Source organism: Azolla caroliniana, unplaced genomic scaffold (genome assembly GCF_043228905.1).
Source record: "Azolla caroliniana isolate FFs.n. ecotype wild unplaced genomic scaffold, voAzoCaro1.0.p SCAF_20, whole genome shotgun sequence".
Lineage (NCBI taxonomy): Eukaryota > Viridiplantae > Streptophyta > Polypodiopsida > Salviniales > Salviniaceae > Azolla > Azolla caroliniana.
In genome coordinates this window covers 15,193,003-15,217,009 of record NW_028230455.1, presented here as the reverse complement: position 1 = coordinate 15,217,009, position 24,007 = coordinate 15,193,003, and the positions used below count along the sequence as shown (strand labels likewise).

Genomic DNA, 24,007 nt, shown 5'->3' with positions numbered 1-24,007 from the left:
TGAACAAGTAGACAATACTTACTATCCACTATCCAACATAAACGAAGGTATGGCATAATTCCACTTTGGATCAGCAGTTGTCTCTGAAAATAATTGGAGTCCTTGCCATCGGTTCTTAAAGGCCACTTGCCATTGCCACAAAACATCATCCGAACCCTGCAGATCATCATATATGGTCATGAAGTGTGTGAACAAACAACATCTAGAATTCAATAAGCATAGTGTTGAGCTGTATATGGGCATTGTTAAAAACAGAATCACATCTCACTTTCCATATTATCCAAAGAGCCAATGACGTAATTGTACGCCAAATGACCAAAATTTTAATTCTGAACCATGAAATAGAAGAAGGAAACGAGGTGAGAGAGAGGTGTCCATAAGAAAAATGAAAAACATGAGAAGCATGCATAATTGTAAAGCCATAATTCTTGGATCCCACTTTACATTACATCAACAATAGTATATGACATAATTATATACGGAACATATGTACTAAAAGAATGTCATATTATTTATGGGAAACCTTTTGGCTCCTAAATTTATATTTATTCCAAATGCTCTTACAATTTCTTATACAAACAAAGAAATAGGGAATGAACTAAGTGTTTTATTATTATTATTGTGCAAATAGCTTCTATAAATAAGCCCTAAGCACATATTGACCAAATGTATTTATTGAAACAACAAAACTAATGACATTTACGGAAATGAAGAAAAGTTTAGATAATAATAGTCATTTTGGTGTTTGGATAATAATAGTCATTCCTTACACTTTTTTTTTTCTAATTATACATGCAAATTTGAGTGTGAATGTTGATATGGGCTTATATTGTACCTATGCAATACGGAATAAAATTTTTGCAGACCCCTTTATTCCAATTCTGCGTATAAGTGTGGGTGGGCATAAGACAAAGAAAACCAATACTAGGTCAAGAAACCTTGTGATGTTTGGCACTACGACTGCGCTACCGATGATTTGGTAGATATTTGTAAAGTTATTTAGTAATTCCCAAGGCTATGAACACCTCTAGCGAGAGGCGAAAAGGTTTTTCTTGGGTAGTATATTTTAGTCTTTATTATAAATCTAAAATTGTATATGTTTCTATTGTGGTGTGCATGTGTTCCTTTGTGCCCCCCTTTTAGCTCACCCTTTTTAGGATGCACATACCCAAGTTGACCCACCCTTTTAGCACACCCTTTTTAGGATGTGTGTGCCCAAAATGACCTACCCTTTTAGCACACCCTTTTTAGCCTAGCCAAGCCAACCCAAATGGGTTCCGTTGTATCAACTATAAATTGATTAAGAAATAAGAAGCTAAGTAGAGTGGTTTTGATCTCTTATGTGCATTTCACATATTCGTGGGGGACAGGAGGGCTATCGCGTAGGAGGGGGATCAGAGAAACTCATGGGACAAGAAGTTAGTGAGCAACCTAAGGTGAGGGGGAAGAGTTGGTGGGGCAAGACATAAAAGTGGTGTGAGAAAGTGAGAGTATCTAAGGTGAAGGTGTAGTGGGCTTGCGTGCTAGAGAGGTATAGATGGCGATCGCAAAAAAAGACTTGGATGGAGGAAGCAATGGATGTCGGGAGGCCTAAATAGTGAACTAAGGCGGTGGTAATGGAAGAGATACTACTACAAGAGACTAACAAGAGTGTCAATGACAATGGCGAGGGCAATGCTACCTACGAAGCAGAAGAGGTGGATGCTTGGATGTGGGGGCTAGTACCCATCATCTCCACCAATATGTAAAATGCACATAAGAGATCAAAACTAGTCTACTTAGCTTCTTACATCTTAATCAATTTACAGTTGATACAACGGAACCCATTTGGGTTGGCTTGGCTAAAAAGGGTGTGCTAAAAGGGTGGGTCAACTTGGGTACGTGCATCCTAAAAAGGGTGAGCTAAAAGGGTGGCACAAAGGAACACATGCACACCGCACTATCATTTAAATGATTTTTTATTTATATTAGTTTATGAGGTTGTTACCAAATTCCCTATTATTAGTTAGAGGGGTGGTGAATAGTCTTCCGAGGGTTGAAGGTCGAAAGTGATGCCCATGGGTCAAAGAGTGAAAAATAATTGTCATACGTAAAAGAAAATGTGGAATTGAATGGTGGCTTTCCACCATGCTCATGAAATTGACCAATGAGGGGTTGTAGATGGAGAGTGTCGGGAAACATGTGTGTAGAGGGACTGGACCGGATCGAATCTATATATCTCGATAGGATTCAGAAAATGCCGAAAGAAAATAAGGTCCAAGTAATTTGGGGCAGGGGTAATAAAAATGGAATTAGGAGAAACTTGAGGGTTATTTCTGGAAGTTCATTTTATCGCCTTGTCCAAAAGGGAAATAAGCGACCAATATCTGTGTTTGTGTTTCTGAGTGAGCGATGGCGGTGTGTCTGAAGAAAGCTTAGATAGGATTCATCGGAGCAGAGCAGATGGCCGCGGCCTTTACCTCCTGGGCCTCGATAGCGACGAAATATTTTCTGCGTCTCGCATTTTTTCTGCTGATCTCTGCAAAGTCTTCACTTCTTTTGGCGCCTCTGTTTGCTCGTCCAATGCTCAGATACTTACTACGGCTCATGCGTCTAATTCTTTTACTTCTTTTGGAGAGCGTAGAAATTAGTGTTATGGGCAAAATGCGTCCGGGGGAGAGAGAGAGATGCATATACTGCAAAGTAATTCTTTTCTCTGAGATGACATATATCAGTCAATTTCTTTTGTAGAAATGGGCAGGAGATATGACGGTATAAGAATAGTAATGCCAAACACTCCTTGCTTAGTGGGAACTGCCGCAGCAAGTTTTATCACCTCTTTTTTTCGGTCTATGTTCTAATGAAACACTTCTCAACTTCATTTGGCACTTGTTTTAACCCTAGTTTTCATAAATGTATTTTGGTGAAATAATTTCACAATGTGAGACGTGTCTCTAAAGTTTATAGTTATGAGTCTCGGAGATATAGTGCTACCAGAAGATTCCCTTATAGTTAAAACGGGTTTTGAAGGTGTTGGAAGTGTTCACGTAGCTGATGAGAAGCTTCTAAATGCAGTATATCTTGACTGGAGATATATGACTATGTTTTCCAATATATAACTTGATGTTTTTCTATGAAGCATAGTTGAACATGAATTGGTTTTTTTGATCAAACATACTTACTAAAGTGTGATGTGATGGGCTATATAGTAGGACTGGGCCAGCATATCTGTACCTTACAATTGAAACTGAAGCAGACGGTGATGTTGCAGCGGGACTACCAAGAGATGTTGCCCTTTCCTTAGCATCTCAAACAGAAATGTAATATATATATATTTGCTCATCGCAAGTTCTTTAGTACTGACAGATTTAGGTGATTTTTTCTTAGATAATTTTATGAAAGTTCTACATCGTTTGATAGATTTTTAGAGCTACAAAGATGTTAATGGAAACCAAAAATCACCCTGGGCAGTTGTAAGATGAGGTTGCATCACCTGCAGGTATTGTTATTCATCTTTGTGGATGCTTACAATTAGCAATCACTACTCTAACCCATTGATCCATGTATTGTGTTTGTGTTTTAGGATGAACACCAAAATACCCCTAGTTTTGTGGATATTTTAGAGAAAAATTAGGTCATGCAAATTGTGCGATTAGTATTATTTAAGATGGATTTTGAAGGCTTCTGTAGGAAGGAGTTTCCATGAGTATACAACACATGAGGTTATGATAGCTCAATTTCCATTGTAGGTACGACCATTGCTGGGATTCATGCTTTGGAGAAGGCTGGGTTTCATGCATCACTTATCGACAGTGTTGTAGCTGGGGTGATGAACTATCCAAATCTAAGGGCTTGAGGTTTCACTTATATTAACTAATAGGATACAATCACTTCCTCACGCTCAATATCAATTGCTTTGTGCATGTCTTGAGAAATTCCAAAATGGTTAATTGTGATCCACATCAGCAAACATAAAACTTAGGTAACAAAAAGATATATTAATTTGGTTCTTCCGCCTTATTAACTTAAATGAAAATAAGTCTATGAGTAGAAATGATGGTTTGATGTTCAAATTTTTACTCAACCGAAGTAAAAACCTCATGGCAATTATATTGTACATGTTATAAATATAGGAAAGCGCTATTTGCCCCCCCTAAATTTATAGAACCTAATATAACCAAATGAAATTGTTTATTAATTAATTAATAAACTCAGGATATCTCATATTCTCGCATATCGCAAGTGCGTGCATTGTCCATTAGACGAGTCCCATTTGTCTTTTGCGAGTATCGTTAGTTAAGCCTAGAGGGTTGCGATATTTCCCCCAATAGTAGCATTTGAAAGTGACTTTTCGGTTGTCCCTATGCTTATCCAATATAACAATGATATTTTGAGCACGGAAATGGTCCTTGATAAAACTGGTCAGAGCCCCTCTCTTGATGAAGGTTTTATCGAAAATTGAAGCTGAAGACGCTTGTTGAGACATATTGCTGAACGAGGTGAGAACTATCAGAAATTGTAAAACAAATAGGGGGGATAGCTAAAATAGGGGGGCAAATAGCGCTTTCCTAAATATATAATGAAAACTTGAGCGAGGTGTTATGTGTTTAGCAAATAAATTAACTATCATTGAAATTTTGATATGTTTTATATCAATATCATTAGGATTGATAAATATTACGCATTCCACGATGTGAACGTTATCGTTTGAAGGTTCTAGATCTTTCATTATACGATGCTTGTGACATATAGCTTCAAAGAGAAATGCTCCAAAGCTATATATGTGCATCTTCTCTAACAATACTAATGTGGATGCAAACTTGGGATGATAAGATTTATTAATCATGAAAGAAAATTAAGTCATTCCATGTCAAAGATAAGTGAAGGTACAAGATGCCACAAGTTTTTCATGACAAATAAAAAAGGTTTTAGATTGGGCACATACTCTTATTATGTACATGTATATTGTAGATCACATTACTTATTCAAACTTATTCATCATCTACAAATCCTATGCTACTGATTAGCTTGGTTGTCAATTCATCATGTGCACTAGTGTTGGGCTTTAGCCTCAATATTCCAAAATTAGACATTTTCCCTTTCAAGTGTCTTTGTCACTAGAATGCTGCTACTCTTGACATATGTATGAATGATTAATGAATTACATCCATGATGCAAGTGTGCAAGGCCTACAATCATTTTTACAACATATCTCGAAACATTGTTCAGCACATAACGACATATTATAAAATAGTTTAATATATATGACACGTATCAATTTAAATAAACCCAATGTCGATCACCTTAGTGTGCATCTGACAAAGTTCAAGATCTTTCGAGCCATTCCAGAGGACCAACAATTTACATGTTGTTTCCTTTAATTGTTTTATTGGAGGATATTAGTCGATCTTAGCCAATCATCAAATGTAGCATGAAGATCTTTAAACTATTTTTATTTGGGATGTGAACTTTATATAGGTAATTGAATTGATCAGAAGTCTCAATACCGAAAAGGGAATCAAACAATGATTTGTTTTCCATAAATTCATATCTAGAACTAGCTATGACTCTGTGCAATATCCCGGAAGGTTCTTATGATGCACATGAGATAGATGAGTGACCTATAAAACAATTCACATTAAAACAATCAAAATAAGTATCCCCAATCGTCAACGTTTTAGAAGTTCAATATGAATTTTAACCTCCTCGTTATGATGCATCCGAAAACACTTTAACAAGGAGGATGACACCATTTGCAAGAGTGCCCTTGTACACGAACCCGAAACCACCTTTACGGATGATTGTCGAGAAATTTTCCATGGCCTTGTCACTCTTCTTAGATTTCACCGAAAGATACATGGAGATCGAGCAACTTGCAAACTTTGTGCGACGACATACATCTTCCTCCATATGCAGAGAGTGTTGCGATAAACATCACCAATGGCTGACAAAATGTGGCAAAATTTGGTGTGAGAAGTACTGGTAGTTGGGAAATAGCATAGTGCCTGACGCATCATACGATAACTGATGTCATCAATTGGTGCTGTGACTTCGGATGTCAAAGGCCACCCACCCCATGGATGTTTGGCCATATCCCTGCATCTGGCACCCATCTTGTCTATGCCTAATGCATCGTTGTTATTATTCGTGGTTTGGGATGATCCATAATCTATGCTGAGCAACCCTACAGGAAACCTATGTGAAGCTGCAACAATTGGGATTTGGTCCCATCGATTGGAAAAAAGGCTCAACTTTCCGAATTACCTTCACATTCAAACGGAGTTGCAGATTTTCTGAGATCGTTCATGTAAATTTGTTAGGCTGGCACTCGGATCAAATAGTACATCAGATTAAATAGACGACAATAATATGATAATATAGGAGTGGAGAAATAAATGACACAAGTATTTACGTGGTTCGGCCAAATTAGCCTACGTCCACGGACAAGAGAGAGATTCCACTATAAGAAAATATAATAGAGAGTTTACAACAATTAGAGAAAATATTCTCTAATTAAACCCAACACCCAAGAGAATAACCTCACAATTCTCTCACTAGAATTTTCTACTACTAGTGTTTCCTAAACTTTCTAATTCTCTCACGTCTCACAAGCCTACAACTCTTGGTGGTCTTCTATTTTTGATGCACCTTCAAATGACTAAGGCTACCTTTTTATAGCCTTCACTTCACTGACTTTTTATAGTAATGATGCACGTGGCCTTCATATATTTACCAAGAGTGATGACTTTGCAATTAGTCATCATGCTTTATGTAGATCATGCAGATGAGAGACGTGGCTTTCCATAAACCACACCAATTAATTCAAGTCACTTTAATAAATTTCCACCTTGACTTGAATTTCATAGTAGTCTCGCTCCACCTTCGCAGGATAACTCAATTATCGGCTATACCAATCAAATTCAAGGAATGCTTGAACTTGATTCTTGGAAGAGGCTTCGTTAACATATCTGCGGGATTCTCATGCCTTGAAATCTTTTTCACTGAGATATCACCCCGCGAAATAACATCACGAACAAAGTGATACTTGATATCGATGTGCTTAGTTCTTTCATGGAACATCTGATCTTTAGTCAAATGAATGACACTTTGACTATCACATAAAATGTCGATCTTGTCTAAACAAGAACTGAGCTCCCCAAGCAAGCCTCTTAACCAGATACCTTCTTTAATCACCTCTGTCACTGCAATGTACTCTGCGTCTATCGTTGATAACGCAAACACGGGCTGCAATGAAGCTTTCCAACTAATTGCACTTCCACCCAGAGTGAATACATACCCTGTCAGTGATCTTGTTTTATCAAGATCACCAGTATAGTCAGAGTCAACATAGCCAACTAGAGAACTGCTACTCCTGCCAAACTCTAGACAAGCGTCTGAAGTCCCACACAAATATCTTAAAATCCATTTCACTACATTCTAGTGTGATTTTCCAGGACAAGCCATATATTTGCTGACCACACTCACAACATGTGAAATATCTGGATGCGTACAAACCATAGCATACATCATGCTACCAACTGCACTGGAGTAGGGAACTCTCGCCATGTATCTCTTTTCATTATCTGACTTTGGTGATAAAGAAGCTGATAACTTAAAATGTGTTGCGAACGGAGTCGATACTGGTTTTTTCATACCAAACCTCTCTAACACTTTCTCAATATAACTCTTCAAAGTTAAATATAACTTTCCACCATTAAGATATCTTTTGATTCCATGCCAATGATCTTTTTTGTTGCACCACGATCCTTCATCTCGAACACTCTGTTCAACTGCTTCTTTAATTCTTCAATATCCGACATATTTTTAGCTGCAATCAACATGTCATCAACATAAAGAAGCAAATAGATAAATGAACTATCGTGAGTCTTCCTGAAATAAACACAACTGTCATAACTGCTTCTTGAGTATCCGCTGTCAACCATAAAGGAATCAAATTGCTTGTACCACTGTCTCGAAGATTGTTTTAAACCGTACAAAGATTTCTTCATCAAACAAACATGATCTTCTTTTCCTTCAACAACAAACCCTTCTGGTTGTTGCATGTAAATATCTTCTTCAAGTTCACCATGCAAAATTGCGGTTTTTACATCAAGTTGTTCAAACTCCAAATCATGCATAGCAACTAATGCAAGCAAGACACGAATAGAACTATGTTTCACAACAGGTTAGAAAATATCATTAAAATCAACACTTGGTACCTGACTGTAGCCTTTAGCTACTAACCATGCCTTGTACCTTGCTTTCTCCACTCTAGGAATTCCTAGCTTTATTTTGAAGATCCACTTACAACCAACAATCCTTTGTCTAGCTAGCGGCTTCACAAGTACCCAACTTTCGTTTTTATAAAGAGACTCAATTTCTTCTTGCATAGAAATCAACCACTTGGTGGAATCAATAGAAGAAACGACTTCAGAGTAAGAAGCTAGCTCGCCAATAGAATTTGTTTCTTCGCCAACTGATAAAGCATATGCAACAAAATCAGCATATCTCTATGGTGTCTCTATGGTGGTCTAATTTTTCTTCTTGGTCTATCTCTTGCAATACTTTGTTCTTCCTCAGGAGGTGCTTCTTCTACGACATCAGGCTCCTCTTCTATAGGTTCATGAGCAGATTCATCAAAAGTAACATCTCTACTAATTGCAAATTTAGGTGACTTAAGATTAGGACACCACAACCTATATCCTTTCACCCCAGAAGCATAACCAAGAAAAATATATTTTCTAGCTCGAGGCTCCAATTTTCCTTCACTAACATGCATATAAGTAGGACATCCAAATATTCTCAAATTTGAATAATCGGCAGCTTTACCGGACCATACCTCTTCACGAGTTTTGAACTCAATCACCGTTGACGGTGAACGATTCACCAGGAAACATGCCGTGGAAACTGCTTTAGCCCAAAAGTCTTTGGACAACCCAACATTGGAAAGCATAGAACGAGCCCTCTCCAAAAGAGTTCCGTTCATGCGCTCAACTACACCATTCTGCTGCGGTGTTCTAACTATTGTGCGATGTCTGTACATTCCTTCAACCTCGCAAAACTTGTTAAAATCTCCTCCGTAGAATTCCAAACCATTATCAGTTTGAAATCTTCTAATTTGCTTTCCCGTCTGCTTCTCGATCAAAATTTTCCACTTCTTGAAAGTATCAAACACATCACTTTTGTGTTTAAGAAAATAAACCCAGACTTTTCTTGAAAAATCATCAATAAAAGTCAAAAGATATCGAGGTCCTCCTTTTGATAGAACTGGTGTTGGTCCCCACAAATCAGAGTGAATATAATCCAAAGAACCTCTAGTCTTATGGATTCCAGTGCCAAAGCTGAGTCTCTTCTGCTTTCTGAATACACAGTGCTCACAAAAATCCATCTTTCCCGTTCTTTGGCCACAAAGTAGTCCTCAAGGTTAAACCTTTCTCACTCATATGCCGGGCCTAATATGCCATAATTTCGTAACATCAAAGTCTGATATAGACGATTAAGAAATTGTTGTAGAACCCGTCACTGTCGAGCCATGTAATACGTACAGGCTTCCTACTTTTCTAGCCTTCATCACAACCAAAGCACGTTTGCTAACTTTTAATACTCCACCTTCAGTTGAGAACTTGCACCTGTTGGCGTCAAGGGTGCCCAATGAGATGAGATTCTTCTTTAGATCAGGAGCATGCCTCACATCAGTCAATGTTTAGACAATCCCATCAGCCATCCAGATTCGTATTGTTCCTATTCCAATAGTTTTGGAAGGACCATTATTCCCCATCAAAACTACTCCTCCATCAATAGACTTGTATGATGAAATCCAATCCTGATTGGGACACATATGATAAGAACAACCAGTATCCATAATCCAGTCATTGTTCAGCTTGATTGGCTTTTCCGTCACAAGGAGCACATCAACATCGCTTCCTACTTCAACAACAATAGCCTTACCTGCATCCTCATTTCTATCTTGTGGAGTATTCTTTTTCCTTTGCAACTTATCACAATTCTTGCGAACGTGCCCTGGTTCCTTACAGTGCCAACACACAACAGATCTACTTCTGGATTTAGATCTAGATTTAGGCCTGTCTCTATTGTTCGCTTTTTGTTTAGATCTACCCCTTACATATAAACCCCGTGCTTGACTATCACTTGTTTGTCCAGTGATATCATGATCAATCTTTTCTTTAGTCTCCAAAGAAAATTTGACATCTTTTAAAGAAAGAGTATCCTTCCCGTACAACATAGTTTCTCTAAAATGTCTATATGAATGGGGTAACGAACACAACAACAACAATGCCTTATCTTCATCATCAATGGTAACATCGAGATTTTGCAAATCCATGATAATAGATTGAAACTCATCAATATGAGAACTGAGAGATGTACCTTCACTCATCCGTAGTGAATACAAGCACTGTTTCTTATAAAGCTTGTTCGTTAGAGTCTTTTTCAAATAGAGAGACTCCAATTTTTCCCATAGTGCCTCCGCTGTCTTCTCAGAGATTACCTCCTGCAAAACTTCATTTGCCAAAGACAGTTGAATCGTTGAGAGGGCCTTCTCGTCCATCTCCTCCCACTTGGAGTCCGTCATACCGTCGAGCCTTACATCTAAAGCCTTCTGAACTCCATTCTACACAAGGATCGCGCGCATCCTTACTTGCCAAAGAGAGAAGTTGATTTTTCGATCGAACTTCTCGACATCAAATTTTGTCGTGGACATCTTGACTTAACAAGAAAATACCAAAACTAATGTACTAACAACCATCGCTCTGATACCAATTTGTTAGGCTAGCACTCGGATCAAATAGTACATCAGACTAAATAGATGATAATAATATGATAATATAGGAGCGAATAAATAAATGACACAAGTATTTACGTGGTTCAGCCAAATTAGCCTACGTCCACGGACAAGAGAGAGATTCCACTATAAGAAAATATAATAGAGAGTTTACAACAATTAGAGAAAATATTCTCTAATTAAACCCAACACCCAAGAGAATAACCTCACAATTCTCTCACCAGAATTTTCTACTACTAGTGTTTCCCAAACTTTCTAATTCTCTCACATCTAACAAGCCTATAACTCTTGGTGGTCTTCTATTTTGGATGCACCTTCAAACAACTAAGGTTGCCTTTTTATTGCCTTCACTTCACCGACTTTTTATAGTAATGATGCACGTGGCCTTCATATATTTACCAAGAGTGATGACTTTGCAATTAGTCATCATGCTTTGTGTAGATCATGCATATGAGAGACATGGCTTTCCATAAACCACACCAATTAATTTAAGTCATTTTAACAAAATTCAAGCTTCGTAGCAATATGAGGCCTTCATGTCAATGAACGCCTTCGTGGAGACACAAGTGCTTTGCGTAAATCTCATTTAAAGCCTTCATGGGAATGAGGACAAGCGAGATGATGCAAAAGAGAGGTTTCATTTGACGCAAGATTACAGATAATTAATTACAAGCTCCTTCAAACCAAAATGATTAAGGAGAGTGAGAGGAGAGAGTGTGCAAATCGGGGAATGAGGACCAAATGAGTTGTGGTCCTCTTTCATAGCCCAATATTGGTGGTTGGTGGCCTAGCCGTTGGGACGGTCCCTTAGGACTGCATGTTGGGGCTGGGTTGTCCCAACCATAGTATGAACCATATGTACCATATGTGCATTCACATTTGAGTATGTTTCAATCATTCGAGTATAGTAATCACCCTCAAAGTATGGTAAATACCATACTTTTGGATTCATTATTTACTATAAGTGTTTTTAAGGTACAAAAGTTATCAATGCTTTTTTTCATAAATTCTAGTAACAACCACCAAAATGCGTAATCTTCAATCTTTTCTCACTTTGCAACACCAATAACTGTTCTTCATCAATTTCTTTCTCAATCATGTCAATAGTATTCTCAATAGCATTGAAACATCTTTTTTTAATCTTCTTAAGAAGACGAACATTTGTGTGTTGCAAGAAAACCAATTTTTGCACATGACTTGGACTTAATCCATTTCGCCTTTTAGTATGTATTATTAATGAAAATGTACTCCAATTCCTTTCACAAGGCGATGCACTTGTACCTTAAGATAACACTCTAATTGTAAGTTTCAACAAATTGGGAGTGCATGCTCCAAAAATTTCCCACCATTTGATTGGTGTGCTCAATCGATTAACAACTTTTGCAAATGGAATTTGAAACAAACCTGATGCTTGTTTTCTATATGCATAAAACTTATCTAACAAATCATTTTGTAAAACAATATTACCACTAGCATAAAGCACATGATTGATTTCATCCAACCTATTCTTCTCCTGTACTTCTGACCCTTCATGAACTTGTCAAATCATATGTACCACTGTCTCGGAGATTGTTTCTGTACGTACAACAATGTGCTAAGTTTACAAACCCAATCTGCTTTACCAACAACCTTGTCTGTTGTATTATGGCCCCAAAAGGGATTGACCCCGTGACCTTATGTTACACACGTTGAGGCGATACTACTAGGATAACAATTGTAATACAAAAGATATTACTTTCATTTGTATTTCATCACAGAAAATTATGTATATTCTAGATTTCTGTGGAACATTCAAGAATGTCTTCTAATGCCAAAATTTGGTCCATGAGACAATTGGTGTACAATAAAATAGGGTGCCTACCCAATCATGGAAATAAAAATAAAAATAAAAATAGAACTTAAGCTAAAAGAGTTCTAGTATTTGTACAAAACATGTTATGGTGTAACATATTCGATAAAGGAAATGACTTTGTACTAGGCCTAGTTTCATTTCCATCCAAGCCTCTCGAAAAGATGTGGGAGTTCAAAGAGTTTTGGTGTGGGTGTGACCCGTGGTCTCGATGTAGAAGGTACCCCAACCATGGCTTCTAGACGGTGTAACTCATGTTCCCTTATATTCTAAATTGCTTCTGCACCACATCAAGTTGCTTTGAAACCTGTGACCCAAGGGTGTTTGGTTCTTCTTTGGTTTTTTGCTTTATCAAGGAATAGGTTGAGTTGTGTGGGTGTGTCCACATTCGTCGTCTCCCCCTGTCCCTAATAAACTTCATTTGTTACATGTTGGTGAATATTAGAAACGTTATTGTCAACATTTTGTAGTATTATTATTCTCTCTATGTTGTTTTAGCTCTAAGATATATCTACCCAATTTCTTTATATCTAGAGTATCTAATAGTTTGGGGAGGGCAGGAGAGGTACCGAGTATGTCTCGGTATTTTTCCGTTATCTTGGCGTAAGTTGGACACTTGCATGTAAAGCGATACTCATCCTCTATCTCTATGTAACATAATCTACATATCCTTTCCTCTCTAGGGACTCCATTAGTACAACTATTCTCATTCTCAAGTTGGTGAGATGATATTCTAACTTGTCCAATGGCAACCCTTAGTACATTTCGTAAGAATGCATCTGCATATTTTGGTCGTGTAATAAAACCTAACTTAGAGAAGTGCACGAAGTGTTCCTTATCTAGTACAACATTTTAGATGAGAGTGCCTCTAATGGGCTGATCCATTTATACCGAGTGTAAATTTGCCATGTTTCTTGGCATATTACTTTATTACGGTCCTCATGAGAGATTAAAGTGTTATGAATCGCGTGGTTGTACCTAAGGGGAGGTAGATTATTAATGTCTAGATCGTTTGCAAGAAGCCAACACACCATCATGCCATACCATGAGCTAGTATAACCGGACTCATATAGAGATCGAGATGCCTCAAAAGCTTGATGAGATATCCTATCATGTATCCTATGAATAAAGACTACAAGTTGAAAAAGTGCTTCAACTAACTCGGGGGTAAGGTGAACTAAACTCTAATAATGTCATGTGGTACTGTCAATTTGCTTCGGAGTTGGCATGATAGCATAATCACCAATGGTCTCTCTAATTGCGTCCAGATAAAAGATGGTAGCCCTTGAGCCCAAACCACTCATGCATACATGAGGGAGGGGGTCACTAATGATTTGAAGAGCCACCCCTTAGTCCGTGGCTCTTGAAAGTATGCCTCGTGGCATTGTCTCTCTAAGAGTGAGAGGGATGCATGTCCTCTCATAAGTCTATCCTGTGTTGCATGTGTCATAGAAAATTTACCTGAGCGGGCACTAAAAGTGACAAATTGTCAAGGCCTTAGCTTGAGAAAAGAAGATTGAACAAGAGAGGAAAAGAAAGAGAGAACAATGACTATATTTTATTATAATAGGAAAAATATACAGCAGCAAGAACTAGAATATTTGCCAAAGACTAGAATAGGAAAAATATAATCGTGAAATTGATTGGAGAAATCGTGCAATCAATGATTTCTAGCAGAAACCTGAATCCAATAGCCTTGTTACTACCAACCAAGATTCAAAACCTCACCAAATCTCGCTCATATCTCTACAAAACTTACGACAAGACGGGTAGACAAATGAAATGTTTGTCTTTGCAGTAACGGCAAATCCATTCTCTAGTTCACAAGGGGCATGTACTCACCTCCCTACTAAGTACTTGGATTTTGAAGACATCTTCAACAAAACTAAAGCTAGTTCTCTTCCAGACCATCGGCCTTCTGATTGTCCGATTGATCTACAACCTGGGAAAGAGCCACCATGGGGCCCAATATATAATCTATCATCTTCTGAACTCAAGGACCTTCGAGAGTATATAGATGAGCACTTAGCAAATGGATTCATTCGACATTCTAAAAGCCCTCCTGATGCACCCATATTCTTTGTCAAGAAGAAAGATGGGTCTTTACGATTGGTCGTGGCTTATCGAGGTTTAAACAAAATCACAATTCGAAATAGATATACTCTACCCTTGATATCGAGTTTACTAGAGCGTCTTAGTGGAGCTAAAGTTTTCACAAACCTAGACCTTTGAGATATGTCCAGGAGACGAATGAAAGACAACATTCCGTACTCGATACAAACATTTCGAGTACACAGTTATGCCTTTTGGTCTCACAAATGGGCCTGCAATTTTTCAACACATGGCGAATGATATTTTTCGCGACTTCTTGGACTCATTTACCATAGTATATCTTGATGACATCTTGATCTACCCGAAAAGACAAGAAGAGCATGACACACATGTCCGCCAAGTCCTCCAACGCTTACGAGAATATGGGCTTTATGCCAAACTCGAGAAATGTAGCTTTGATCAAAACCACGTGGAGTTTCTAGGGTATGTTGTTTCACAACAACGTATATCTATGGATCCATCCAAGGTGCAGATAGTTCTAAATTGGGAAACACCTCGTTCAGTGCGTGATGTTTAGTGTTTCTTAGGAGTTGCGAATTTTTACCACAAATTTATCAAGAACTACTCAAACGACGTGATGCCTCTCATGAAGCTTACACGAATACACAAGTCGTTCACATGGAGTTCCAATGCAGCCAAAGCTTTTGAAAACCTAAAGAGAGCATTTACTTTTGCTCCTATTATACTTAATGCTGACCTAGAAAAACCCTTTATCATCGAGGCAGATGCGTCTGATTTTGCAGTAGGAAGTATCATGTCGCAGGTTGGAGATGATGAAAAGCTGCATCCAATTGCTTTCCATTCACGCAAATTCGAAGCTGCAGAGATCAATTATGAGATTAATGACAAAGAGCTCCTGGCCATTATAAACTCGTTTGAACAATGGAGGCATCTCTTGGAAGGTTCTCGCCAACAAATCATTGTTTACAATGATCATAAAAACCTCACATACTTTCAAAAGGCTAGAGTCTTGAGTCGATGCGAAGCTCGTTGGGCACAATTCCTAACGCATTTTGACTTCCTCATCACATATCGCCCTGGAGTACAACAAGAAAAGGCAGGTGAGCCCTGCTCTATCATGATGATCTTATTTGGCGCCACAACAAGGTGAGCCCACATTTGATCAACAAAAGCAAGTCATCTTGGGCCTGATTGGTTACGACTAGTAACTATTAATGCCTCTAAAGCACCTGAAGATTCCAAGATCCTTGATTCAATCAAAATAGGTATCATTTTTTATGAATTTGCTCAAGATTTATTGAATCATATCATTTCAGATCGTGCATCTTCTTCAAAATCCAAGTATCCTTGTAAAGATTATAACCAGTTTCAATGGAAAAATGGGCTACTTATTCGTAACACTCTTTTTGTTGGGATTTCGGTCCCTCCGGATGGGATGTCCGGATGATGAAGACCCCGGTTACGGAGCCGGATGACGAAGATCCCGGTTACGGAGCCGGATGACGAAGACCCCGGTTTCGGAGCCGGATGACGAATGTACCCGGAGAGAGATCCGGATGCAGGAACATATCCGTGAATATGTTTGCTAAGGGCCCCCTGAGGCTATAGTTGTAAATAGCCCCAAAGTCATATATGTATAAATATGACTTAGGGCAAACAGTTTCTAAGTTGCTACTTATTTTTCTGTTTTTCCACTCAAGAGGAGTGAAGAGAGAGCAGCCGTGAGAGAGATAGAGCGTGAGAGAGGAAGAGGTCGACGCCTCTGTGTAATACCGCCGCCTGTGGTGAGGATAGCGAGCTCAAGGTCGTTGCCTTGCAGCTCGCCATTGTATATTTCCCAGCGTATAGTGATAGTTGGAGTCTTGCACTCCCGTGGTTTTTCCCGTCTAGGGTTTTCCACGTTAATCCCTGTGTCATCGCGTTTTGTTTCTCTTTGTGGTTCCTATTTTCTGCTGCATCGATTCGCGCTTACTCGGTGAGTTGTGACCGAGGGAAGAAGGTTAATCGTGAGGTTGATTCCTGACAAACTGGTATCAGAGCGAACTGCTGCAGAAAATGGAAGGCGGCGGCAGCGGGCAGCCGGGGATGATGGTGCTGAATGCGCAGAATTACGCCGACTGGAAGATCAAGATGGAGGATCTTCTGATTGTTCGGGACCTGTATGAACCGATTGACAGGTCGGAAATACCGAAGGGGGTACTTGAGTCGGAGTGGAAGCTCCTGAACCGGAAAGCCGTAGCGACGATCCGACAATATGTCGATGTAAGCGTCCTACAACATGTGGCGAACGACACCAACGCATATGAGATGTGGAAGAAGTTGTCGGGCCTCTACGAGAGGAAGAATGCATTGAACCGGACTTCCCTGATGAGGAAGATAGTGAATCTCAAGTACCGGGACGGCGAGAGTATGGTGGAACACGTAAGCACGTTCATGGGATTCGTGAATCAGCTTGCGGCGATCAAGTTCCCGTTGGAGGATGCAATGCAAGCCATCATCCTGATGTGTACATTGCCGGAAAGCTGGGAGAACTTGGTGGTGACTCTCAGCACCTCCTGCACCGAAGATAACTTGTCCTTACAAACGGTAAAGACAAGTATTTTGAACGAAGAAGCGCGTCGGAGAGACAAAGAACCGGCCTCCGACTCAAAGGCGCTGCTTACCGAATCGGATCGGGGAAGACAATGGAACCGGAGTCCGCAAAGACGGGAGAAGTCGGGGACCCGGTCGCAGTCAAGAGGAAGGCCCACATGCTTCCACTGTGGGAAGCCGGGGCACTTCCGAAAGAATTGTCGGCATTACCGAAAAGACAACGGAGCCGACGACACCGATTCGAAGAAGTCACCGGAGAGAAACGGTGCATACCGGGGAGCCACGGACCGGAGAGGTTCGGATCGGCGAGGGCAGGACCGGAAAGGAACAACGGCACTCGCGGCAAGTGAGGAAGAAATCATGCTCATCACCGAAGAAGGTGAACTAAACATTGCCGGCGATGAGACGACCTGGGTGGTCGATTCCGGAGCATCGTTCCACCTGACCCCGGAGAGAAGATACTTCTCATCCTACACAGCCGGTGAGCATGGCTGTGTTCGGATGGGGAATGAAGGTACATGCCGGATTGCCGGCATAGGAGACGTGTGGTTGACAACCCCGACCGGATGCAAAATGCTGCTGAAGGATGTCCGACACGTTCCGGAGGTTCGATTGAACCTGATTTCGGCCGGGAGGCTAGACGATGAAGGCTACACAGGTAGCATCCGGAACGGCGTAATGAAGTTCAGCAAGGGGAGCCTGATAGTGGCTCGGGCCCGGAAAGACAACACACTGTACCTGATGAATGCCCGGTTATGTCCGGAAGAGCTGAATGTGGCAGCCGACACTGCCGGTGAGCTGTGGCACAAAAGACTGTGCCACATGAGTGAGAAGGGGATGAAGAGGCTTGCAGAAGGCAACCTTATTCCAGTGAAGCAAGTGCACCTGGAGAAGTGCACCGATTGCCTGGCTGGTAAACAGAACCGAACCTCCTTCCACTCAAGGCCACCGACGAGACGTAGCGCACCATTGGAGTTGGTGCACACTGATGTGTGTCAGGTAGAAACGAAGTCACATGGCGGAGCCCAGTACTTCGTAACATTCGTTGATGATCACAGTCGGAAGCTGTGGACGGCACCGTTGAAGACAAAGGACCAAGTGTTGTGCGTCTTCAAAGAACTCCACGCGAGAGTGGAAAGGGAATCCGGCAAGAAGCTGAAAGCGATACGAGCGGATAACGGAGGGGAATACCGGGGGCAGTTCCAGGAGTACTGTCGCTCGAAGGGAATCCGGCTCGAGTTTACTGTGCCGAAGACGCCGGAACTGAACGGGCTGGCCGAGAGGATGAACCGGACCATAATGGAGAGGGTCCGGAGTATGCTGGCGCATGCGAAATTACCCAAGGGGTTTTGGGCTGAGGCAATGTCGACGGCGACATATGTGATAAATAGATCACCCTCAGTACCTTTGGACGGAGACACGCCGCAGAAAGTGTGGACCGGTAAGGAAGTGTCCTACCGGCACCTGAAGGTGTTCGGGTGTCTCGCATACGTGCATGTGGCAAAGGACCGGAGAGGAAAGCTAGATCCAAAGACCCGGCCATGCATATTCCTCGGTTACGGCGACGATGAGTTCGGCTACCGAGTATGGGACCCGGTCGACAAGAAGATATTCAGGAGTCGAGATATCATCTTCATGGAGGACAAGACACTCGCCGACTGGGAGTCGGAGAAGAAGATGAAGAGCTCCAAGTCGACCGGTGAGGATCAACTCTACAAGGAGCAGTCCCGACCGGCAAGAGACCGGTTAGCACTCGAGGATCCGGCCGAAGACGGTGAAGAAACAGAACCGGCCGAAGAAGATGAAAATGATACCGGAACCGGCCCCGATCCCGAAATGGATTCGGATGAAGAAGAATCGGAAGAACCGGTTACCGAAGCTCCGGAACGGAGATACCCTCTAAGAGAGAGAAGGGCCCCCCGGAGATTCCCGGAACCAGAGCACGTGTTGCTAACCGACGAGGGGGAGCCGGAGAGCTTTGAAGAAGCAAAGCATGACACCCAGAGCCGCAGGTGGTTGAGTGCCATGCAGGACGAGATGGATTCCCTGCATGAGAACCACACATATGAACTTGTGGAGTTGCCGAAAGGAAAGCGGGCACTTCGAAACAAGTGGGTGTTCAAGCTGAAACCGGGAGATGCCGGAAACCCCCCGAGATACAAAGCCAGGATCGTGGTGAAGGGGTTCCAGCAGAAGAAGGGTGTGGACTTCGACGAGATATTTGCCCCGGTAGTGAAGATGACCTCCATCCGGACGGTGCTGAGCATAGCGGCAAGCATGGACCTCGAGGTAGAACAGATGGACGTGAAGACGGCTTTCCTTCACGGTGACCTCGAAGAAGAGATCTACATGCAGCAACCGGAAGGATTCGAGAAGAAAGGGAAGGAGCACCTGGTATGCCGGTTGAAGAAGAGCCTTTACGGACTGAAGCAGGCTCCCCGGCAATGGTACCGGAAGTTCGACTCCTTCATGACCGACGAACGGTACCTCAAAACGCAGTCCGACCACTGCGTGTTTGTGAAGAAGTTCGAAGGAGGAGACTCTCTAATACTCCTCCTTTACGTGGACGACATGTTGATCGTCAGACGGGACCAGGTCAAGATACGGATGCTGAAGAAGGCTCTTCACCGAACCTTCTCAATGAAGGACTTGGGTCCGGCGAGGCAAATACTAGGGATGCACATCATCCGGGACCGGAGCAAGAAGCAGTTGTGGCTGTCACAGGAGAAGTACGTGACGAAGGTGCTTCACCGGTTCAACATGTCGGAAGCAAGACCGGTCGGATCGACCCTCCCGGCAAACTGCAAGCTGTCCAGCAAGCAAAGTCCCAAGACAAAGGCTGAAAAGGAGGATATGATGAAAGTACCGTATGCCTCAGCCGTCGGAAGCTTGATGTACGCCATGGTGTGTACGAGACCGGACATCGGATATGCAGTCGGAGTGGTGAGCCGGTACATGAGCAATCCCGGCAAAGAGCATTGGAATGCGGCCAAGTGGATACTCCGATACCTGAAGGGCACGGCAAACGTGCGCCTCCGATTCGGCTCCGGTAAGCCCGAACTCGACGGCTTCACCGATTCGGATATGTCGGCTGATGCAGATACCAGCCGGTCCACATCAGGGTATGTGATGACGTATGCAGGGGGAGCTGTTTCATGGCAGTCGAGGCTGCAAAAGACGGTTGCGTTGTCAACCACGGAGGCGGAGTACATGGCAGCTGTTGAAGCCGGCAAGGAAATAATATGGATGAAGGACTTCATTAGAGAGCTCGGGATCCGGCAGGAGGAGTATCGACTCTACTGCGATAGTCAGAGCGCCATCCACCTTGCAAAGAACGCGGCCTACCATTCCCGGACGAAGCACATCCAGCGAAGATATCACTGGATCCGGGAAAGGATAGAAGACCAGGAGTTCGTGCTGACGAAGGTCCACACGGACGAGAACGGGTCGGATATGCTGACCAAGGTGCTCACACCCGACAAGCTGGAAGCATGCCGGAAGAGGATCGGACTGGAGAGACATCCCATGCCGAAGTGAAGGGGGAGTTTGTTGGGATTTCGGTCCCTCCGGATGGGATGTCCGGATGATGAAGACCCCGGTTACGGAGCCGGATGACGAAGATCCCGGTTACGGAGCCGGATGACGAAGACCCCGGTTTCGGAGCCGGATGACGAATGTACCCGGAGAGAGATCCGGATGCAGGAACATATCCGTGAATATGTTTGCTAAGGGCCCCCTGAGGCTATAGTTGTAAATAGCCCCAAAGTCATATATGTATAAATATGACTTAGGGCAAACAGTTTCTAAGTTGCTACTTATTTTTCTGTTTTTCCACTCAAGAGGAGTGAAGAGAGAGCAGCCGTGAGAGAGATAGAGCGTGAGAGAGGAAGAGGTCGACGCCTCTGTGTAATACCGCCGCCTGTGGTGAGGATAGCGAGCTCAAGGTCGTTGCCTTGCAGCTCGCCATTGTATATTTCCCAGCGTATAGTGATAGTTGGAGTCTTGCACTCCCGTGGTTTTTCCCGTCTAGGGTTTTCCACGTTAATCCCTGTGTCATCGCGTTTTGTTTCTCTTTGTGGTTCCTATTTTCTGCTGCATCGATTCGCGCTTACTCGGTGAGTTGTGACCGAGGGAAGAAGGTTAATCGTGAGGTTGATTCCTGACACTTTTGTATGTCCCCAATGGTTCATCTCAACTCCAAGTAATGCAATATTGTCATGACAACCCAATGGTTGGTCACTTTGGAATCCACAAAACTTTGGAGCTAGTTTCTTGAAACTATTGGTGGACTAGTAAAACCCTCAAAAGTCGCGGGGACGACTTTGGAAGGTCTGGTCGTCACATGTTTGACCATGAGCCATCACATCAAAAGGACCATTCCTCACAAAAGTCAACGGGACAACTGTCTGTCGGAGCTCCCCTTCCCTTTGCTGCGTATGGACCTCTTAAGTTATAACGCTAAATTACATTCATCACATCTGCGTATGAACCTCAAAATTATTTCAGCCTATGGCATTCTACAGTACCTCTAGTTATAGTCCATCCATCGTCTTCCCCATTCTTCTCTTACTTGTCTCACTCTCCTTGGCATTCATCTTTGCGCCGCCCAATCGCCCGCTGGTATCTGCCACTTCCAAACATCATCAGTACCAGAATCTAGAGTTAACTCATTAATTATTTCATACATTTCTGTACCTCATTGTTATGATGTTCTATTTTTATGTAGGGTTCCTCAGCATAGACTGTGGGTCATCCCTATTGGGAAAGAAGAGAAAGAGAGAAAAAAGAGAGATAGAAAGAAGAGAGAGAGAGAGAGAGAGAGAGAGAGAGAGAGAGAGAGAGAGAGAGAACACATAAATGTTTTATTATAGAAAAATGCCATGAATAGTTACAATGTTGGTGGTGGCTTTATATAGACCACCCCCAATACACTTATGGTTTCCTTCTCATGAAGGAAACCGTATTCATAAGAAGTAGTAACTATTAATATATACTAATATATTAATTTTTGCTTAATATTTTCCACTCTCCCCCCTAAGCGAAAATTTCTAGAAGTGTAGGTTTTCATCTTTATCTTCGATTACATCAATTAATCCAACTTGCTTGCCACAAATAATGTGCTTAGAATGTTGAAGAGGTTTCGTTAGAAAATCAGCCCAGATTTGATGAGTGGGAGCAAACTTTAAGTCTATCTTCTTTGTTTCAATGAGATCGCGAAGAAAATGATGTTTTAAGTCCACATGACGTATATTCGGATTGTTGGCTAACTTGATGCAAAATTGATTATCGCAAAACAAAGTCACTGTTGGAATAGTAAATAGTTTAAATTCTTCGAGCATAGCTTTAATCCATATGCCTTCTTTAGTTGCTAAATCCGCGACAACATATTTAGCTTCGATGGATGATAATACTATGGTAGTTTGTTTCTTGGACTTCCACGAAATTGCAGCGCCAGCTAGTATGTAAACATATCCACCGGTTGACTTGCGATCGTCCACATCTCCCCCCCAATCTGAGTGTGACCAACCAATTAGTTGGCTAGAGGGATTTGTCCATCCTTGCACAAGTGTGGTTGACTCAGATTGTGTGGTGGAGTAAGTCAACGCATAATGTTGAGTATGCTTCAAGTAGGGTAGAAATCTTTTGAGCGCGATCCAATGCTTTGGTCCTGGATTAGCCATTAAACGAGAAAGAAAACCGGCAACAAAGCAAATATCGGGACGTTTGCAACTGACTAGATATCTTATACATCCAACTTGGATTTGTTTATAGGGTACATCCTTCATTTCGGAAATTTCATCATCATTTGAAAGTTTACATGGAGAGGTAAGAGGAGTACTAATAGGCTTACTATGGAGCATATCAAATCTTTGGAGGATAGACTTAATATAATTTGATTGTGATAATGAGATAGATCACATTCGCGTTCACAAGTGGAAGGATCGCGCATAAATGGAAGGATAAGGGAAATTTTGGTTGATTTTAGGGCTTTTTCAATGATTTTACAAAACACATTGATACCAGTATCATACATGTTCAAACATACTATGAAAAAGGTTAAAAATCCACTATTTTCGTGATTTAGAAGTAACTAAAAAAAGACGAATTTCAAAAAGTTACATTCTCAATTTATATCACAAACTTTACAACCAATGTTATTTTATAAGAAACGATTTTTTAGAAATCATAAGAATTCAAAACACATGCTTTTATATTACTCGATTTGTTACAAGCGGAATGTAGTTACACTTAATAGCCAAATATAGATTCATGATCACTCCTTTACGGAGAATCACTACTATAACTAATATACAATGACGATTCCTCCTCGTCATCCTCGGATGTACCAATCAGTGCATTATCTTTGTCATAAACCAAATGGTTTGACTCTAGATTATATGTAGGAGATCTCGTTTGCCTTTGACTCGAGCCACCTTGTAGACCTGGTAATTTTTCTTTTATTATATCTATTGTTGACTTCCTTAATCGTTCGGCTTTTGTAAGTGTGAAGTCGTACACGATGATATCCACATAAGAGATATCAAGAGTCGAGGTGTTACGAATGTTTCGTTTCCTCTTCCTACCTCCCCTTCTTGTTGGGCATTCAATCATCTCCAATGTATACTTACTTGTAAAAGCATTTGCACTTCTAGTGTTGTACCAATGAACATTTATAGACTTGATCGTGTTTTCTATTTCATGCATTAGCACTT

The 24,007-nt window shown here is 41.4% G+C and overlaps 1 pseudogene; it reads left to right on the top strand.

The window, feature by feature from the left end:
- The first annotated feature begins 1,616 nt into the window (after positions 1-1,616).
- Positions 1,617-3,852, top strand: LOC147851212 (pyrroline-5-carboxylate reductase-like; annotated as a pseudogene).
- The last annotated feature ends 20,155 nt before the right edge of the window (positions 3,853-24,007 follow it).